This window comes from Oncorhynchus gorbuscha, linkage group LG16, assembly GCF_021184085.1.
Source record: "Oncorhynchus gorbuscha isolate QuinsamMale2020 ecotype Even-year linkage group LG16, OgorEven_v1.0, whole genome shotgun sequence".
Classification (NCBI taxonomy): Eukaryota; Metazoa; Chordata; class Actinopteri; order Salmoniformes; family Salmonidae; genus Oncorhynchus; species Oncorhynchus gorbuscha.
In genome coordinates this window covers 65,685,134-65,705,320 of record NC_060188.1, presented here as the reverse complement: position 1 = coordinate 65,705,320, position 20,187 = coordinate 65,685,134, and the positions used below count along the sequence as shown (strand labels likewise).

Below are 20,187 nucleotides of genomic sequence, written 5' to 3'. Positions count from 1 at the left end.
CTAGGTCTCTGGCCCCAGCCTCAGCCCCCACTGCCTGACACTCCACACTGTGACAGGACAGACCCCTCCCCCCCGACTCCTGGGGCACACACAGCCCCAGATCCACAATGCACCAGGAGCCGTCATGGCGGATGAGGAGTGACGCTTCTGAGGGAAGGAAAAATCCCTCTTTTCCTTAGGTGTAATGAAAGGTCAGGAGGTAGTATCAGCGGGAGAATTACTCCCCCTGCTGTGTCCCTCCTCGCCAAAGCAACAACAGAACAACACATTTGTGGAAGGAGGGGGGATAGGAGAAGAGAAATAGAGGTGGGGGTAGGAACAGGTGCAGAGGTTGAAGGAATGGCTAGATATGGGTTCTGAGGGAGTAATGAGTGTGTGTGGAGGTGGAGCTAGGGACTGTCAGGGAGTGAAGGGGGGTTGAAGTAATGGGCTGAGGGGAAGGAGGGGGAGGGGGGCTCGTTAAAGACATCTTGCCCTTGCAGCACCTCATCACATTCAGAGTTTTTTATCCATGCTTCCTGAACTTCCACTGGCTTTTCCGCTCCAGTTGGCTCACGGCGGACAATGTGATCGGAGTGTCCCTGCCTGCGCTGTGTGTTGTGGAATGGAATGAAAAGTGTTCCGGTCTTTAGTTAAGATGTCAATGTTGCATGAGCCTCCTCAAGGTCAACACCCTAATGAGAATCCTCCAAGGACCACGGTAATTATCGAGTAACAATGCAATGCAAGGCCAGAGAGAAAAAAATATAATTATTCTTGGGCACGTAGTAGATAAAGGGTTTCATTTCCTCCTTTCCGGAGAGAGAAATGGCCTGAAAGATTCTATTTCCCCAAATACTTCTCCAGCCGGCTCCTTCCTATGTGGTCATTGCAAATTGCAATGTCAGATCCCCATTGCCAGTCAATCTCAGGAGTGGGGTCGTTTCGATGTTTAATGGAATGGTGATATACCTTCACACAAAGGTAACATAATGCTATTTGGCAATTCAGCCTAGCTAGATAGCTTTCCAACAAGCTTGCTAATTTGATTCCACAGATCTCATGACAGCTGCTATAACCTGTTATTGATGACATGCCACCAGCTTTACCAACAAACTGTATTATTTGAGTAGTGATGTCTGTGTGTGAATGGCACAGAGGGGGAACTGAGGGCAGCAGAGGATGGAGATTGATCAGTGCTGAGACAGTGGCCGTGCCTCTCGTTGAGAGTTTCAGATTTTTAAGGTCACGCCGGCAGAGCCAAAAGGGCACATCAATTTTAGAGCCCTCATGATGAACAGAACAACATGTCTTCTCCTCAATCACTCAGCCCCCCCTCCACCCCCCATGGAGCAGAGAGAACAGCTTTCATCACCCCATCTGCAAGGAGTTCCTTCTTGATTTGTGTAACGCCTAAGCATGTGCATGATCAGAATAAAAATACATCTGAAAGGAGACACAACTTATGTAAACAGACAAAGCTGAAAGGAGGATTGTTTAATTTTGTCATGGCAATGCCTGCACAGTACTCGCTGCCTGCCTGCGTTAGTAATACAAAAAAAATGCTATTGAGCTGCATCACCATTCTGTGTTCACACGCTCAGATGTTTCATTATGTTGCATCTCATCTATAAAAAGGAGGATGTTTTGTTGATTTTACAAACAGTAAGAAGATTAATCATGTATAGTGCATGGATTCAAATAAATCACACGCTAACAGGGCTCAGTATTGTTCAGTCCTGATATGAGAATGAACACGGACATGTAGGATACAGTCTGAGTGTTGCTGCGAGAGGATGAATTGTCTTTATGTGGGCATTGGCCTTCTTCTGACCCATCCTCCTTTCAAAGGGGGCTGTGTAGGAAACAGCTAAGCACCCTGACTAGTCATGCCATGTTTTAAACCAGGACAAGGACAAAAACAATGAGCTGTTCAGCCCGAGACAGCTTCAGGGAACAGCAGTGAGTGGGAGGAGAGTGAAAAGATAACATCACAAAAAAACACAGAGACAAGAAAAGGAGAGGAGAACAAGGCAGAAGGAGGAGGAGGAGGAGGAGGGAAGAATGGGCGAGCAGGGATCAGGGTGACCCCGTGCCAGCCGCTTGGGAACATGTTCTGCTGAAGCCGGAGAAAGGCCTAAACTAAACTACACCAAGTAGTAATCTCACCACCACAGACACAAATCCTGGGAATCAGTCTTGACGCCAACCGACCCCTCTCCATGGAACAGGGCTACTCTGCTCTCCCAGTCACCCAGTCCCATAGCACAGAGGAATGGGATGACTCTGACTCTGAGGAGCCACGCGGTCAAACTGCTCATAAAAGCAGCACCAACTCCATTCTGACCTGACAGCAGTCAGTGGGATTAAATTGACAGGGCTCCCTGTGATGTCCACCTGCCCTCTCATAAAGGCCCCATTAGGACATTGTAAGGAGAAGGTAGGAGAAAACACTTAGACAACCACGATCAAAGACCCACTGCCTTTCTGTCACACCTGTGATGATGGGCTGGTTTAAAGGGTCAGTAGAAGATTCAAGGGAAATTTCACCGCTGCTCTATTTCACTATATATCAAATCAAATCCATATATATGTTTTTAAAATATCAGATGTGCCATGAAAATTTTGAATTTCCTCACTACACAAAAATAGAGCATTTCTGCATCTCACCGGTAGAAACGGGCCAGCTACATTTACTGGTTGTAAGCAAACCACAATATCCAGAATTCATAGCGATTTCAGGACGTGGAGGACCGCCGGGTGGAGGAGTAGGGTATCCAATTGATGGGTGAAAAATCAAAATGTCTGATTTTGTAGCCAGCACTTTCAGCCAGTTCTAAACGGAACTGAAGTCACAACTGATGGGGTTGCCATGTCGTCAAACATTGACAAGTGATGCTATATTCCAGTGAATTTCCCCTTCACTTCAAAGAGGAAGGCATCCGATCAGCCGACATCAGTGCAGCAGAAAAGAAGGCAAGCTGAGGTAAAGTAGGTAACGTTATCTAGCTAACTAGTTAATTACCATCGAACTACATTTGTTTATCTAAACCAAAATCTAGCTAGGTAGATTTTACAATGCGCTGGCTAGACAGTCCAAATCATAATAATGTAACTAGCCAGCTGCTATCTGGCAATGTTATTTGAAACTTTGCAAGCTAACATTAGCTTCGTTTAGGTTACGTTAGCTGTCTAGCTAGCTAACTACCGCAGAGGCTAACATGACTAGCATTATGGGTTTTATTTAGCGTCCCACCCCATCAACATCTGCAGCGGCAATAACATCAAGCTCAGGGGGGTTGGGATATGCAAACAAGGCAAAAATAAGCACCCCCCCTAGTGTTATTATTATTGACGTTAGGGGGGGGGGGGGGGGGTGGACCCGTTGGATAGATAAAAGCTTTCAGGCTGGAATAAGCTCAAACTCAACATCATCTGACTTTGAAACAAGCCAGGACAGCCAAAGGTATTTATGAAAGCACAATACCCTCTTGAGAAAACAAAATCACCAATACGCTAAACTGTCTACAAGACAAGTGTCCCTCCAACTTTTTACACCCTTGCATTCAGTTCTTTGGTATGGGGGAGAGGGGCTGTTAGTATACTCTTATAGACTATTCACTCTATTGTTGGCAGTGCTCGTCTACCCAACAGCACAACTGTAGGTGCTCATACACAACTATACATGACTAGATGGTCTACAAGTCAAGCCCCCCCTCAACCTTTTCACATCTTTGCTAACAGCCCATCTCAATGCCCCATTATTGACTGTGTGTAACAAAACACATACCAGTCTACTGTACCCTTTTTTGTTTAGAGATGAACATGGTTTATTGTATGATTACACACCCCCATGATAAGTCTTCATGTCTTTCCAGGAGACTTGGAGTACATACAAAGCTTCTGCAAGAGGTCGAAGCAGTGGGTGGTGAAGAACACCGCCACCGCGCCAAAGCCTGCTCAACCAAAGCCTGCTAAACCATTACCCAACACAAGAAGAGGTTCACCAGCTGAAGAACATTCAGGACCCTGCCTGGAACATTCAGGCAACGCAACGTACATATTCAGTTAGACTGATGTTGTAGTATAATATAGAATGCCCAGTATGCTCACAACTGCATTGTGGTATAGATATTTCTAGCTCTTGTACATATGTATATAATGGTGTTATATAATATTTTTGAATGTATTAGATTCAGTGAGTAAACAATTCCAGGTGCATCAGAAACCAATAAAGTGTTGACTTCCACTTCTGGATGAATTCATTGTGATATTCATGACATGTATTTGGTTAAACTAGCTTCAATCTTCCTGATAAAACAAATCATGCAAGGGGTTGGTGTATCATTTAATCTTTAATTTGTTGCCAAGGAAACATGTTTTAATAAAACAGTAGATTAGTCTGTCGATATAAAAATAAGTACCCGAGGCTTGTATTCAAGATGTGTATTTGCTCTGGAGACCTAGGTGCGTTTACACAGCAGTATGCAGGAACAGTTCTGGCAATATATGACATACACTATATACAGTAGTATAAAATATTCCACTAACGCTTATAATGAATATTATAGTTCTACCAAGTGAATACTTTCATATGATGTGTGTGGATGGTGCAGTGAGGTGTTCGGAGTCACTTTGATATAAGGGGAGATTGTTGTTATGGGACCTTTCACATCTTTTGGGAGTCATCAACTTCAAATCAAATCAAATTTTATTTGTCACATACACATGGTTAGCAGATGTTAATGCGAGTGTAGCGAAATGCTTGTGCTTCTAGTTCCGACAATGCAGTGATAACCAACAAGTAATCTAACTAACAATTCCAAAACTACTGTCTTATACACAGTGTAAGGGGATAAGGAACATGTACATAAGGATATATGAATGAGTGATGGTACAGAGCAGCATACAGTAGATGGTATCGAGTACAGTATATACATATGAGATGAGTGTGTAGACAAAGTAAACAAAGTGGCATAGTTAAAGTGGCTAGTGATACATGTGTTACATAAGGATGCAGTCGATGATGTAGAGTACAGTATATACATATGCATATGAGATGAATAATGTAGGGTAAGTAACATTATATAAGGTAGCATTGTTTAAAGTGGCTAGTGATATATTTACATCATTTCCCATCAATTCCCATTATTAAAATGGCTGGAGTTGGGTCAGTGTCAATGACAGTGTGTTGGCAGCAGCCACTCAGTGTTAGTGGTGGCTGTTTAACAGTCTGATGGCCTTGAGATAGAAGCTGTTTTTCAGTCTCTCGGTCCCAGCTTTGATGCACCTGTACTGACCTCGCCTTCTGGATGATAGCGGGGTGAACAGGCAGTGGTTCGGGTGGTTGATGTCCTTGATGATCTTTATGGCCTTCCTGTAACAACGGGTGGTGTAGGTGTCCTGGAGGGCAGGTAGTTTGCCCCGGTGATGCGTTGTGCAGTCCTCACTACCCTCTGGAGAGCCTTACGGTTGAGGGCGGAGCAGTTGCCGTACCAGGCGGTGATACAGCCCGCCAGGATGCTCTCGATTGTGCATCTGTAGAAGTTTGTGAGTGCTTTTGGTGACAAGCCGAATTTCTTCAGCCTCCTGAGGTTGAATAGGCGCTGCTGCGCCTTCTTCACGACGCTGTCAGTGTGAGTGGACCAATTCAGTTTGTCTGTGATGTGTATGCCGAGGAACTTAAAACTAGCTACCCTCTCCACTACTGTTCCATCGACGTGGATAGGGGGGTGTTCCCTCTGCTGTTTCCTGAAGTCCACAATCATCTCCTTAGTTTTGTTGACGTTGAGTGTGAGGTTATTTTCCTGACACCACACTCCGAGGGCCCTCACCTCCTCCCTGTAGGCCGTCTCGTCATTGTTGGTAATCAAGCCTACCACTGTTGTGTCGTCCGCAAACTTGATGATTGAGTTGGAGGCGTGCGTGGCCACGCAGTCGTGGGTGAACAGGGAGTACAGGAGAGGGCTCAGAACGCACCCTTGTGGGGCCCCCGTGTTGAGGATCAGCGGGGAGGAGATGTTGTTGCCTACCCTCACCACCTGGGGGCGGCCCGTCAGGAAGTCCAGTACCCAGTTGCACAGGGCGGGGTCGAGACCCAGGGTCTCGAGCTTGATGACGAGCTTGGAGGGTACTATGGTGTTGAATGCCGAGCTGTAGTCGATGAACAGCATTCTCACATCACTTTGTATCCAAGTGATATTTTCTGCAAGAGAAAGATGAAAACGCTATCAGACATTCATGGGCAATCGTTATGTACTGTCTGTATTCCTACTGTTGCAGCTTGGTGTAGAAATATGAGGTATCCCACAGACACACATTAGCTAGCAAGATGGATACAACACATAGGTATAGTTACTCCAAGACTAATATGAGTCATAAAGCCAAAGTCATTCCTTTACTCTCCGCCATCAAACATTTCTCCAGTTTTGCTCCTAATGAAAGGCACTGAGGCTAGCTCGGTTAGTTAGCTGACTAGCTATAACGTTAGACTACAGTACATTTTAGCTATAGCAAAGACGGTTAGCAAAACATGCATCCATTCATTTTTAGATCAGGCAGCAGGCTCAATCAACCAATGGTGTCATTGTCACAGCTATCCGGGCACAAAAATTCAGAAATACAGCTGTATTGAATAATTATGTCTGAAACACCCTCTCATCACTCATAATTATGTAAGGAGACTGGAAAAACACCCCAAATAGTGTCTAGTGGTGAAGATGTTTCCACCAGGGTTGGGGTCAATTCCACTTCAATGAGGAACATTGGAATTTCAGTTTACTTCCTGAATTGCCTGAATTGAAAGGGAATTGATACCAACCCTGGTTTCCACTGTTCTATTTAAAGTTCATTCCAAATTCGACCTCGTATCAGCCCTTGTATTGTATTCGCTCAGTTGATTACATTTTATTGGCAGTGTCTGTCTAGATACATAAAAACAGGCTTAACTGTGAGATCATGTTTATTTATTTTTAACCAGGTAGTCTAGTTGAGAACAAGTTCTAATTTGCAACTGCGACCTGGCCAAGATAATGCAAAGCAGTGTGACACAGACAACAACACAGAGTTACACATGGAGTAAACAATAAACAAGCCAATAACACAATAAACAAGTCAATGACACAGTAGAAAAAAAGAAAGTCTATATACAGTGTGTGCAAAAGGCATGAGGAGGTAGGCAATAAATAGGCCATAGGAGCAAATAATTACAATTTAGCAAATTAACACTGGAGTGATAAATGAGCAGATGATGATGTGCAAGTAGAGATACTGGTGTGCAAAAGAGCAGAAAAGTAAATAAAATAAAAACAGTATGGGGATGAGGTAGGTAGATTGGGTGGCTATTTATAGATGGAATATGTTCAGCTGCAGCGATCGGTTAGCTGCTCAGATAGTTGATGTTTAAAGTTGGTGAGGGAAATAAGTCTCCAACTTCAGCGATTTTTGCAATTCGTTCCAGTCACTGGCAGCAGAGAACTGGAAGGAAAGGTGGCCAAATGATGTATTGGCTTTGGGGAGGATCAGTGAGATATACCTGCTGGAACGTGTGCTACGGGTGGGTGTTGTTATCGTGACCAGTGAACTGAAATAAGGTGGAGCTTTACCTAGAATAGACTTATAGATGACCTGGAGCCATTGGCGACGAATATGTAGCGAGGGCCAGCCGACTAGAGCATACAGGTCGCAGTGGTGGGTGGTATAAGGTGATTTGGTAACAAAATGGATGGCACTGTGATTGACTACATCCAGAGTAGAGTGTTGAAAGCTATTTTGTAGATGAAATTGCCAAAGTCGAGGATCGGTAGGATAGTCCGTTTTACTAGGGTAAGTTTGGCGGCGTGAGTGAAGGAGGCTTTGTTTGCGAAATTGAAAGCCGATTCTAGATTTGATTTTGGATTGGAGATGTTTAACATGAGTCTGGAAGGAGAGTTTACAGTCTAGCCAGACAATGTGTGTTGTTGTTCCACAGGATCCATTGACAGACCCATCCCATCTTGAGATTCTCTCACCTCATGTTTAAATCCATCTCATTGAGATGTAATGGCAAAGCCATCTACAATCCTTCTTCCTCCCTTGGCCCCTTGTAAACACTTCTGACCTCTCCCTTTGGTCCTTTGTTAGTACAGCAGTGCTTCAGGATATACTGTCATTTGCATTTTACAATTGTTAAACAAATACCCAGCCATTGCTCCCTCTTCTCCCACCCAACGTGACCCTGCACCCACCATTGGTCTTCTAGGTCACCTAAATGTAAAACCAGGCACACTGTAAAACTTACTACAAGAAAGAAGGAATACACTCAAAACCACAAGTGATACTTTAAAGATGGAATTTGCATTAGGGGAAACAGCACCACTGTTCACCCCCAGTCCCTTTGTTTTTGTGCAGCATGGTAAAAGCTCTGATGAAAGTCTGACGACCAAAAGCTTAGCTTTTTATTTTAAATAGTGTGCATAGATCCTGAGTGTGCGAAGACTTCTTTTAATTTCAGTGTTACTCTTTATCACCTGCCCCTCAGCAACTGTCAGGTGTGCGACAGAGTCGCTAAAAAAAGTTGCTGTTCTATCGTGCGTATAATGATGTCTGCATTCACCTGAAGATAAGACTTTCTGTACAAGACATGCTAACATATGATGGGGGTACCTGGGTTGCCGGTTTGCCTGGGAGCGGGTCCCTGGGCTAAAGTACTGTATTTTCAGTGATCAATGACTGAACACAGATCACTCCTTCATAGTATCATGCAGAGGTGTGGACTCGAGCCAGACTCGAGTCACAAATATGATGACTTGCAACTCGACTTTGACTTTAACACCAATGACTCGTGACTTGACTTGGACTTGAGCCTTATGAATGACTTGATACCCTCCCCAAGCCCAAACATTAAAAATGGTGCTATTTTTATAAAGTCTGCAGCGCATCAACTCTTCATTTAACGGATTACAGTTTGAATCGGACAGCAGTCAATCAAATTGTGTCATATGAGAAAAAGTTGTGCGTGGCAGTGCAGAGGAACGTCGGTGGGTGAATTCAGATGGAGCCCTTGGAAAGAATGATACCCCAAATTATTATTTTTGGATATAAAGATGACACTGTATCAACAACAAAAATGGATTGTAACTTGCAAAACATGCGGGAAGAAAATTATAGACGGAGGTGCAACAATTTCCAACTTTGTTCGACATTTGAAGCTGCACAAAGAACGGTAAGTTGTGGCTAATATAGCCGACAGCTATATATTTTATTACTTTACTGGTGTAATATGTAGGCTAACGTAAAGTTAAATAAATGAGCCTCCACACAGTCAGTCAGTGCGGGAATGTGATCATTGCACCCAAGATTGAGCTACAACTGGCTAGGCAGTTGGTAGCCTAAATCCTGCCTGATGTTACTGCTCTTCCTAAAACCATTGACATACGTTAGCCTACTGTAACCACACACAGAGAGAGAGAAAGAGAGAGAGAGTGTGTGTGTGTAAGCGTGTGTGTGTGTAAGTGTGTAAGGTTGGGCAATTGTGTACAAGCCTACATTGCCCGATTGCGCCCCTTAGCGATCCTCGAATGTCAATCACTATTGGCGGGGGGGGGGGGGGTGTCTTTCTTATGGCCTCCCATGTATTTCCATGGAAATATAACGTTTATTTGGAAAGTAATAAATATATAGATCTTTTTAAAAGCATTCATGATTTGTGTAAATGTAATATACTATTACCCTTGTTAAAAATATGAAATGGTATTACATTTGGCGAAGAGCACATTATGACTTGTTTAGGACTCGAAACTCAAAGTTTAGGACTTGAGACTTGACTTGATACTTGCCTGTCTTGACTTGGGACTTGAGTGCTAAGACTTGAAACTTACTTGTAAAACAATAACTTGGTCCCACCTCTGGTATCATGGATGTACCAGGCATCATTGAACTGAATGCGATGAGTCATTGTCTCATGTACATGAGTTGATGATGTCAGCAGTGGAGTGGGAGAGGAGAGGAGATGGGCAGTTGTATTGCATCACGGCCTCTCTGACGTTACAGGATTTTGGTGCTATAGTACACTATAGAGAGAGGCCTGTCGTATTGGGTGTGTGGTGTGTTCGACTGGAGATCAATAACAGGCACCGGGCCGACGCCCGGACAGGTAGACTCTGGTGTGCTGCAGTGCGCTCTGGGAGATTCCTCTGGGGAGGAGTAGGTCACAGGGGTGAGGAGCATGGCAGAGCACTGGGCTGCTTGTGTTGTTTAAGATGGGAGGACAGGCGAGGAGAGCGTGGTGTGTTTGTGTTGCAGCTGCTGATGCGTGAAATGGAACTCAGGTAGCCAAGCGGCCCTGAGGCCTTCCCTGTATCTTCCGCCCACTGATTACTTTACTCTATAGATTTTTTTCTCCACTCCTCCAGTGATCTGGGACGAGAGAGAGAGAGAACCATGCAGGTCAAATTGATTGGCCTGCATGGTCCTGAGGTTCAGAAATTGACAGCAGAACCTTAACATACAATATGCTCCTCTTAGTGTGATAGCTAGCCTTTATGACCAACATCCTGCTTCTACCAGTAGCTTTGTTTCACAAATCCCTTCAAATGATGTTTTCCTAGACAAACATACTGTGATGCACGTAAAATAGGAAATTACCCATAGGTACAATTTTGAATAGCACATTATGAATAATTTAAGCATATCTAATATGTTCAATTCATACTAATATCTTCTTCTCATTTCACGTAATGGTTGTATGCATGGTGTGTGCTTAGTATTATTTCCCATGCTCTTATCAAGGTCTAGTGACCTTGACAAAAGTTTTAGAACACCTACTCATTCCAGGGTCTTTCTTTATTTGTGCTATTCTCTACATTGTAAAATAATAGGGAAGACATCAAAACTATGAATACCACATATGGAATCATGTAGTAACCAAAAAAGTGTTAAACAAATCAAAATATATTTTAGATTTCAGATTCTTCAAATAGCCACCCTTTGCCTTGATGACAGCTTTGCATACTCTTGGCAATCTCTCAACCAGCTTCATGAGGTAGTAATCTGGAATGCATTTTAATTAACAGGTGTGCCTTCGTAAAAGTTCATTTGTGGAATTTCTATCCTTCTTAATGTGTTTGAGCCAATCAGTTGTGTTGTGACAAGGTAGGGGGGGGGCATACAGAAGACATTACCCTATTTGTTAAAAGACCAAGTCCATATTTTGTCAAGAACAGCTCAAATAAGCAAAGAGAAACGACAGTCCATAATTACTTTAAAAGACATGAATGTCAGACAATATGGAACATTTCAAGAAGTTTATTCAAGTGCAGGCTCAAAAAACCATCAAGCGCTATGATGAAACTGGCTCTCATGAGAACCGCCACAGGAATGTGAGACCGAGAGTTACCTCTGCTCCATTGGGATAAGTTCATGGCAGTTACCAGCCTCAAAAATTGCAGCCCAAATAAATGCTTCACAGAGTTCAAGTAACGGACACATCTCAACATCAACTGTTCAGAGGAGACTATGTGAATCAGGGCTTCATGGTATAATTGCTGCAAAGAATCCACTACTAAAGGACACCAATACTAAAAAGAGACTTGCTTGGGCCAAGAAATACGAACAATGGACATTAGACAGGTGGAAATTTGTCCTTTGGTTTGGATGCCAAATTGCTTCAAGGCTTCATCAGATGACCTGGCCTCCACAATTCCCCAACCTCAACCCAGGTGCGATTGTTTGGGATGAGTCGGACCGAAAGAGTCAAGGAAAAGCAGCCAACAAGTGCCGAGCATATGTCGGAACTCTTTCAAGACTGTTGGAAAAGCATTCCAGGTGAAGCTGGTTGAGAGAATGCCAAGAGTGTACAAAGCTGTCGTCAAGGCAAAAGCTTGCTATTTGAAGAATCTCAAATATAAAATATATTTTGATTTGTTTAACACTTTTTCGGTTACTACATGATTCCATGTGTGTTTTCATAGTGTTGATGTCTTCACTATTATTCAGTAATGTAATAAATGTTCAAAATAAAGACAAATCCTTGAATGAGTTGGAGGCAAATAAAATGCATGCATAATACAGTATATACAGTACGCCTAAAATGCATGTCAGAACCTATAGTGGTTTGCGAATGTCAACACTCACCTAAGTGTCAGTGATATTGTAGTTATATTATAGAATAGAAAACCATGTCTTCACTTTTCCATAGAGCTTCCATAGTACAATATTATTTCTGCATATGGTATGTGGACAACACACCAAGTGAACTTCTCACCATTGACCAATAGCACCCACAGCCTTACAATTAAATCCCATCTTATGGACAGAGTAGGATAAATGGTAGATAAGTTGTTCAGCGTTAAAGAGAAACATCTCAGCTTAGGCAGGCAGGGTGAGAATAATCCGATCCCATGCGTTAGCCATGCAGGTGATAGATAAGGTCAAACACAATAGTATTATTGGGCCATCATTAGGGCAGGAACCCTGTGAAGGCCACTGTCGTAATTAAGACCTGGGACCTGCGCTTAACACCGGCACACTCTAGGTCTGGAGAGTGATAAGTGCTTGATCCTGATCAATAAGACGCACGTTACTGTTGCCACACGCAAAATCAATATTGTTTTATTTGTTGTTACAATAGGCTTGTCTGGTTGCAAATAATGTTTGAGTCGCAGAGCTACTTTGGAAGTGGAACCCATACCCTAGAGGTCTGCCCCAGTCCGCTTTAATGAAGAGGTCAGTGATTGTCTACATTAGCGTCCTTTCTCTAGCCCACAGGTGACCCCTCTCTAGTCTCTCCAGCCTCACCAGCCCCACTATACTGCATTGGTTACCCAGAAGAGAGAGGAGTGAGGGCATATGACTGGTCTACAGACTACAGACAAACATGCTCACCATCCTTCCTCTGCGTTGGTGTAACGGATGTGAAACGGCTAGCTTAGTTAGCGGTGCGCGCTAAATAGCGTTTCAATCGGTTATGTCACTTGCTCTGAGACCTTGAAGTAGTAGTTCCCCTTGCTCTGCAAGGGCCGTGGCTTTTGTGCAGCGATGGGTAACGATGCTTCGAGGGTGACTGTTGTCGATGTGTGCAGAGGGTCCCTGGTTCGCGCCCGGGTATGGGCGAGGGGACGGTTTAAAATTATACTGTTACATTGGTGCCGTGACCCGGATTACTGGTTGCTGCGGAAAAAGGAGGAAGGTCAAAAGGGGGGTGAGTGTAACGGATGTGAAACGGCTAGCTTAGTTAGCGGTGCGCGCTAAATAGCGTTTCAATCGGTTACGTCACTTGCTCTGAGACCTTGAAGTAGTAGTTCCCCTTGCTCTGCAAGGGCCGCGGCTTTTGTGGAGCGATGGGTAACGATGCTTCGAGGGTGACTGTTGTTGATGTGTGCAGAAGGTCCCTGGTTCGTGCCCGGGTATGGGCGAGGGGACGGTTTAAAATTATACTGTTACATTGGCTTGACCAGACATGTAATTATTCATCTTCAAAATTATGCAATAATAGGGCTATGCGTGCATACTCATAGTTATCATACTTGTTTTACATGTAGTACCAGACATCTTTGTTCTAATGTCAGCCAGGGTCAAGTGAGGTGTTTAAAAAAAATTACGTTTATTTTACTAGGCAAGTCAGTTAAGAACAAATTCTTATTTTCAATGACGGCCTAGGAACAGTGGGTTAACTGCCTGTTCAGGGGCAGAACAACAGATTTGTACCTTGTCATCTTCCAACCTTTTGGTTACTAGTCCAACACTCTAACCACTAGGCTACCCTGGTGGTATTGTGACCACTATTTCTATAAGCATTTTTATAGCTATGAACAGTAGGCAACTTACTGTACTGTAGTACTTAACATCTACTGAAGCAGTGTTAATTATCCCAGACACCAAGAAAGTATTTAATATAATTGCCACTATTGTCTTCATTAATCATCTTCAAATGTTCTATGCAAGCGTTGGTGGCTTGAGTTCATCTGGATTAAGCAAACATGATGTCCAGTATTAAGAACCTAATTGTAGTGCTAGAGACATGATTGCGGGAGGAACAATGACTTATAGATAGAAATCAACAGATTTGTGGATGGTGGGTAGTTGCGATAATAGACAGAAAGTCAAGAATAGAAGGTCGTTATAGACTCTCCAAACATATTGGTTTAATGAGAATGTACTGTGTCTTTCTGCAGTGTGATCATACAGTTGATCATGCTAATGTTCCTCTTGCTAATGCAGATCTCACCTCGATTCTAGTCTTACCGTCTCCAAATTGTATTTTGAGGTGATATCGATACCATTCCCATGCTTTCACTGACGTACTGTAACATAGAACAGTATAGGTATTTTGCTGTGTCCATTTCTAACTCTATTTCATCTAATTATGTGTCATAGCACAATGCCTTTAATCTGATAAAAATGTGTGATGCAATTTTATGGAAATATTAGTCATGTTATTTATGTTTAAAGATTAAACCATGCTTGTCATGTATTTTGTCAAATATTGCAGAATGATTATGCTGAAGTTATCTCGTGTAGGTTTATGTATCCCCCTGAACCCCCTTTCAGACATTGTGTTAACCATATATGGCTGTAAACATTACCTTTGTCTGACCTCGTCATGCAAATTAGTTCAGTCAGTCAGAGGACAAACAGGAGACACACAGCAGCACACAGCCTGCTACCCACATCTGTCTGTCATCCCCTAACCAAACACACACACACACACACACACACACACACACACACACACACACACACACACACACACACACACACACACACACACACACACACACACACACACACACACACACACACACACACACACACACACACACACACACACACACACACACACACACACACTCCATTATCACTGGGATTTCATACAATCAAATCAATAATGTAGCACATAAGACACAAACGCCCCAAAAGATTTAAAACCTCCATTACCGCCACCTCCATCCTCACAATCTGCACCAACTTAATTACGACACTGTGCCACAAAATATTTGCTACCCCAAACCATAAACCATTTCACCATTCACCCATAATTCACCTGGGCTCGCTCCTGCGCTTCATCCTGGCCAAATGGCAGGGCTAATAAGGCTCGATAGCTCTCCTTGATTATTATCAGTGACTGCTCGGTCAGGAACCAGCACCCCTCTGCTGGCCCTGTGTGTGTGGAATGCTGAGGCCCCTTGGCCCTGTGGCAGAGCAGCTTCACCCCTCTGACACACACACCACCACACAGGAGAAGAGAGCAGAGAGTTGAAGGGGCTGAGCTAGTGTGGGTATTTCCTCCTGCCCACAGCCGCACCCCAGCGCCATGGCTCAGCCGTACCCCCAAGGCCCCAAGGCTGTTCTGTCTGTTCAGCATCTCCCTTTAACCTTCATCTGGGAAACAATAAAACAAGAACAGAGAGGAGGGGAGGGAGGGGAGAGAGGTGTGTGTGTGTGTGTGTGTGTGTGTGTGTGTGTGTGTGTGTGTGTGTGTGTGTGTGTGTGTGTGTGTGTGTGTGTGTGTGTGTGTGTGTGTGTGTGTGTGTGTGTGTGTGTGTGTGTGTGTGTGTGTGTGTGTGTGTGTGTGTGTGTGTGTGTATCTGGTGTGTGTGAGATAGAGAGAGATGCTGGGCACATTTAACACATCTCCTTAAGCCAGTGTATCCTTTATTATCTTTGGCAGCCCTTATTGGTCCTGCTAATCAAGTGAAAGGGAGTAGCACTGTGTCAGGGGCTAACACACTCCGTGTGACAAATATATTATTAACTGGAGGGAGACGGGCGACCTTGCCAGTGTCACCTGAGGACCCCGTCGGCACTCGCTCTGCCATCAGGAAACGACCTTCATATTAAATCCCTGAAGAGGTCAATAAACTAAATAATTCACAAAGGTTATTCGCTTTGCGCGGAAATCTGCTTTTTTTTTAAAGAGCGAAGAGAGAGGGGGAAAAAGAAGACAGCAAATATTTTAACTCCTCAGTGGCCAAACGAGGGCTGGGTGTGTGTCCTTGTCAGAGTGCAGTCTCTTTATCATTGGGGGGTTTATATGAGCGTGTTAGAGGACGATGTAAATCCTGAATCTCTCTCTATTTCCTCACCGCTGTCACTCCGCAATCGATCCGTCATCCTGTGTCTGTTTCAGTGTCAGCATGTGTGTTTGTGTGTGTGTGTGCGTGAGAGTTGACCAGAGCCTTCACAATAGGATCAGCAGGCGTGCTTTTGAAAACTGTTATGAAACTTTTTTCCCCTTTCAATTTATGACAACAGATACCTATCCGAGGCATTCTATGTACTTCTCAAAAGGCAGTTTCAAAATCATTATGGACATTTACAGTTTTCATTACACCAGACATAATGCTATCACTAAATTATCACATCTATTCAATCCTTAAGAGTCTATTGACACACCCATGCGTCAATCTAAGTAACATACTAAAAACATCCCCATCAATATCTGTCAGTTTAAGTTAGAGATATCAGTTTTGCATGGTCTGCGTCTCAATCCGCCTATGTCTTCCGCATCTGCAGTGGGAGGTGGCCGAGCTACAGAGGTGTTTGCCAGACCTTGAAACATCCCGAAAATTGGTCTTCTTACGAAAACATCTGTAGCGTTTGAACAGTGTGGACTACAAACTATTATGGAAAGGGGAGACTCTCAGAAACACAATGGTCTCCGTTTTGCTCTACGACTCCCACAAGTGTCACGGGACTTGTCTGAGGGAAACCCGTACAAACTAATAGAAGTATGGAGGTAGTTTTGTGCTTTCTTATATCTCCTAGATAAAGGACAGACTCTTCTAAATATGATTTCTTATGATTTATTTTTTACCATTCATGAATTTGTATTATTCAATGCATTTCTATGGGCTATAGTAAGTAGCAAAGGACAAATGCATTATTTTAACAAATCATTTTCAAAAATATATTTTTTATATACCTAAAGGGGTCCTAAAATTCCAAATCAAATAACTCAATTATCCAGGGTATGACCATCTTAAAACAATTCCATATGCTTAGACTTTTAGAGGTTAATGAATTATGATGACTTATCTCTCCATTACCATTTCAAAGTGGTGGTTGTATCCTGTTTGTGATCATCCACACAGGCTATTCCTGTGTGCAGGAGGTATAGCCATCACGGCTAAAGGTCAGGGTTAGAAAAAGAAAACTGGGAACCAAGCCAGGCATTTATTCTGAGATAAAGTCATTCACACTTTAGTCGTTTACCAGATGCTCTTATCCAGAGCAACTTACAGTAGCAAGTAGGGTTAAGTGCCTTGCTCAAGGGCATATCAACAGATTTTTCACCTAGTCGCTCAGGGATTCAAACCAGCAAACTTTCAGTTACTGGCACAACGTGCTTAAGTGCTATGCTACCTCCCACCCTTATTGATGTCAATCCCCAATTACTGGAAATCTGTCTGGACATTTAACCGATCGCTGGGGCTGGTTTTGGTCATCAACACAGCAAGGTCAGTAATAGATCTTTGTGCATTTCACTTTTATGATGTTCTGTCCTGCACTGTAAATTCCTCACACATGTTCTCTATGCATGGGCCATTTTAATTTATTTAAATGTCTCTTTAGTATAGTTATGTATAATACTGTATTCATTATATATTTATGGGATTTCATACTGTATCTATAGGTTGATTATCTTCTGTATCATTGTCTTCTAATCCCCTCGCTCCAGTAGGTGTTAGTAATATTCTAGAGCTTAACCATGTGACTTATTTACCCCGGTTAACCCCTGACACTTGATCAAATCCTCTCATACTATATAGAAGATAGTATGTTTGTCAATCTTGTTATTTTCCTCAGCTCTCATTTATTCACTGGTATTATTGATCGAGCAGTAGGAACTCCAGCAGTACAGTAGGTTAGATTAGTAGGGGCTGACAATGCTGTCCAGATGGTAGTAGAGGTGAATCACAGGACACTGGTAGTTGCATGGCTGGTGTTGGCCTACCCTTGAGCAAGGAGAACCTAGCAGTTGGTTAACAGTGCACAGGGTGTTTAGGACGAACACACAACACAACACAACACACTGTCTTGAGAGATGACTTGCTGTATGTTAAAGCAAATAGTGCAATGTAAACCAATTTCCCAAACATCTCGTCGGTGGTGATTTAGCAGGACTTATTTTCCCATAAACAAAAAAATATGTCAGTTTGAAATCCCATCTCCATGGAGTTGACAATGCATACGCAATCACACACAAACACACACACATACATACACACAGCGAGTTTTGGACTGCTAATGCACGTAATTAGACATTGCGTAACTGACATCTGGAACTTGCTGACACTCTTGTAATTTTCAGCAAATGCAGCAACTCTTGAGGCATCCTATACATCAAGGGGCTTGTGCTGCTCACCTGGCAAGGCTACGCTGTTTTAGCTGCTGCCTTCTTTAGCGTCAGATATTTCACAGCTCAAAGAGTCTGGGAAGTGTTTAATGTGACTGTAATGTCTGCTCTGTGTCTCTGGCATTCTCTGGGCTTTGAACACATGGGGGTATCAGACACATCAGTGCCATCACGATGTTGTCATGAGGAACGCACACAGGCACACGGCTTTAAATAACACTAGCAGACTAACGTGTTCAAGGAGCCTGCCATGAAAGGATGACAGAGGTATCAAAGGTTGTTGAGTAAATGTTGCTCCCGCGTTCTTTTTTTAGTGGCACATGTAGACATAGACTGTAGTGCATAGAGAGGAAGAGGGGGGAAAGGCAGAAAAACAGAGCTAGTAGGCAGTAGAGAAATAGAGAGAAGAAAATTGAGAGATTGAGAGACACTAAGGGAGACAAATGCTGTAGATTAAGGATAGACAATTGAAAGGAGGAAGAGAGAGAAAGACTGGGATAATAAAGCAGTGAGAGACAGGCAGGGTGTGGTGGATGAGAACGTGTGAGAGACAGGCAGTGAGAGGGGGATGAGAAGGTGTGAGAGACGGGCAGGGAGAGGGGGATGAGAAGGGGTGAGAGATAGGCAGTGAGAGGGGATGAGAAGGTGTGAGAGACGGGCAGGGAGAGGGGGATGAGAAGGTGTGAGAGATAGGCAGGGAGAGGGGGATGAGAAGGAGTGAGAGATATGCAGGGAGAGGGGGATGAGAAGCCGTGAGAGATAGGCAGGGAGAGGGGGATGAGAAGCAGTGAGAGATAGGCAGGGAGAGGGGAATGAGAAGCAGTGAGAAATAGGCAGGGAGAGGGGATGAGAAGCAGTGAGAGATATGCAGGGAGAGGGGGATGAGAAGCAGTGAGAGATAGGCAGGGAGAGGGGGATGAGAAGCAGTGAGAGATAGGCAGGGAGAGGAGGATGAGAAGCAGTGAGAGATAGGCAGGGAGAGGGGGATGACAAGCAGTGAGAGATAGGCAGGGAGAGGGGGATGAGAAGCAGTGAGAGATTGGCTGGGAGAAGGGGATGAGAAGGATAGACTTTAACTGTCTGAAGGACAAAGCTAGTGACCCGCGGATCATTTAGAGGATTGCCTTTCAGTTTCACAGCAAGGTCAGGCTGCTTATTTTACCTCAGTGTTTTCACTAATCTGCTTTTTGTCTGACGCACACAAACACACACGCAGCAGGCCATGCACACACTGTAGACACAAACACTGTATAAACTCACCCACACTCACTGAAACTAAGCCTGTCTCCTACTGTTTTAAAACAATAAGAGCCTTGGTAATATGCATTGTATCTATAAACATTAGAATGAGGCTGTGCAACTACATGAGCACTATAGTGCAGTACATGGCACTTGCCATGATTTTCAGTTGAGTCCCACACACCACTTTCTCAATTCTAATGGGTATAATAATATTTTCAGGGTTTCTTTTTTAAACATTATTACATTAGTGTTACACATCTGACTTGAGGTGTTTGTATAATAATACAATGAGTTTTTTAAAAAGTACCATCATGGCTAGCTAGCAGGAGACACTACATTTCTGTCAACACATTTAGTGATGATGATCAGGGAGGCTGCTGCTAAGCACTAGCATTCCCTCAGGGCCTAACGATGGTGCTGCTGGAGGATTCGCTATTTGTACTACTGGGCTTTAGGCTCACTCTCCCTCCCTCTCTCTCTCTGTCACTCTGTTTTCTGTTTCTCTGTGTCGCTCTCCCTGTCTCTGTTTCTCTCTTTTTCTCTCTCTAGGTTGCTGTTTCTCTCTCTCTTGGCTTTTTCTCTCAGCCCTGAATTAAACCCCTACAGAGAGAGATTAGCATGATATCCGTCCT

At 43.6% G+C, this 20,187-nt stretch overlaps 1 long non-coding RNA gene across 1 annotated transcript; it reads left to right on the top strand.

Annotated features, from left to right (window-relative positions):
- The first annotated feature begins 2,721 nt into the window (after nt 1-2,721).
- LOC124000723 lies at nt 2,722-4,228 on the top strand. Its single transcript, XR_006832654.1, has 2 exons — nt 2,722-2,965; nt 3,858-4,228. It is a non-coding gene; the product is annotated as an uncharacterized LOC124000723 (long non-coding RNA).
- The last annotated feature ends 15,959 nt before the right edge of the window (nt 4,229-20,187 follow it).